The sequence below is a fragment of the Rosa chinensis genome, chromosome 7 (genome assembly GCF_002994745.2).
Source record: "Rosa chinensis cultivar Old Blush chromosome 7, RchiOBHm-V2, whole genome shotgun sequence".
NCBI lineage: Eukaryota > Viridiplantae > Streptophyta > Magnoliopsida > Rosales > Rosaceae > Rosa > Rosa chinensis.
In genome coordinates this window covers 67,419,686-67,421,728 of record NC_037094.1, presented here as the reverse complement: position 1 = coordinate 67,421,728, position 2,043 = coordinate 67,419,686, and the positions used below count along the sequence as shown (strand labels likewise).

Below are 2,043 nucleotides of genomic sequence, written 5' to 3'. Positions count from 1 at the left end.
CAGAATCTTGAACATGGAAATATTATGTAAATAACCACTGAAACCCCTACAGAGAACAAGTACCATTTACATCTTATTCACTGAAAAGAGCAATACAAGAGATAATGGGGCAACTTAGCTCCGAGCATACATGTTTGTGAAAACTAAGAATTTTCACTATAATCAGTGGTAGGCATATGCTTCTGGCAAAGGATCAGAACAAGTATACTTATTCTGCACATCCCACTTTTGTTAGCTTGCTGGATGCCTCTGAAACATTTCCACCATAGGACCGCAAGAATTCTAATGCTTCAATATTCCTAGGCTCAGCTATAGGTAATCTGCCTTCCAACATAGCAACCGAATTGGTCATACTTGGCCTCAGTGTTGGCCCTACATGCACACAACACAAGGCTACCCTCACTAGCTTCTCAACCTCCTCACTCCTCACACGACCCTCTAACCTCGGGTCAGCTAGTTCCATATACCTCATTTTCTTATGCATTTGGAGTGCAAGTTGTGGGAAGTACACCATTCTTTCTTCCGAACTGATTGGATTGAAACATCTTTCATTTCCATTAGTGTCTTCATTTCCGGTGCCACCACTTTGAAACAAGCAATTTCTTCTTCCCCTCACCAATTCTAGCAACACCATCCCATAACTGTATGCATCAATTTTTCACTAATGCCATAGCTAGTAAGCCATTCAGGCGAAAGATATCCCTGAGTTCCTCTCAATGTCGTCAACAGTTTGGATTTTTCGTAACTTATAAACTTGGAAACCCCAAAGTCTGATATCTTCACTTGTAAATCATCATGCAGAAGTATGTTTTCCGGTTTGATGTCACAGTGGACTATCTTGGGATTGCATCCACTGTGCAAGTAAGCAAGCCCCCTGGCCATTCCAAGCGCTATCCCATATCTCTTTTCCCAATCCAAAACAGGGCCATTGCCCAAGAGAAACTTCTCCAATGAACCTCTATTCATATACTCATAAACCAGAAAACACTGGCTTCCGTGGATGCAGAAACCTCTCAAACTAACCAGATTGATGTGGTAGATGCTTCCCATTGTTGCAGTCTCAGTGAAAAACTCCTTCCCTCGGACTCCCAAACTTGTAATCTTTTTCACAGCCACTGCATTGTTGTCTGGTATAGTACCTTTATATACAGTACTAAAGCCACCACTGCCAATTTGGGTCTTAAAATTTTCAGTTGCGGTGACAAGCTCTTCATAATTAAATCTAATGGGCAAACCCGGAATAGAGGATATCTCAAGCTCTGTTGATGAAGATAAATTCCATACATCTACACTTGCTCTAGTATGCTTTTTCTTTCTCCACCATATGAGTCTCATGACCACTATGACGATTAACAGCATAGTCATTATCATTACCAAATGTAACACTGGAATATTGTGTTTCTCATGACCAGACCAAGGCACTACCGCCTTTTTGTACCCTATTCGATCTTTCTGGCTACTAGAGCTGTATATGATGAAACCCAAATTGTTTTCAACTAGATAACAAGAACCAGAAGATTTTCCATGGAACAAGGCCAAGCAAGTACAATTTTGAGAGCATAGAGATTGACATAGTGATAAACTTGCACCAAGTTTCACAGGTTCAGTGAACTGATTTGCAAAATAGTCCATACCTTTATCCAGCTTCAAATAAACAATTGAGGACTTGAATCCATTGGTACCATCCCCACTTTCATTACAAGCAGAAGGCAAAGACAATGACGCAGTCGGATTGATAACTAGGTTTACCAGCAATAAACCTAAGCAAAAGATTCTGGAGTCCACCAGAGATAAAAGAGAAAATCTCTATTTTATTGATTAAAAGATGAAAGATGCGTTCTGCAGCCGCTTGCGGCTGCATAAATAAGAGAAAAGTACCCTAGGGCGACTAACAACGAAACCCTAAGGCCCATGGATAAAAACGAAAACAATCCAAAAATAACTAAGAAAACCAAAAACGGGTAAAATAGAAAAATGCCGTTTTGAGGCCCTAAACGATCCCAAAAGCCCGAAAAATGCTACAGCTCATGGCAAAGCGATGAG

At 40.6% G+C, this 2,043-nt stretch overlaps 1 pseudogene; it reads right to left on the bottom strand.

Moving 5' to 3' along the window:
- Nucleotides 1–208: 208 nt before the first annotated feature.
- Nucleotides 209–1,365, bottom strand: LOC112178456 (annotated as a pseudogene).
- Nucleotides 1,366–2,043: the final 678 nt, after the last annotated feature.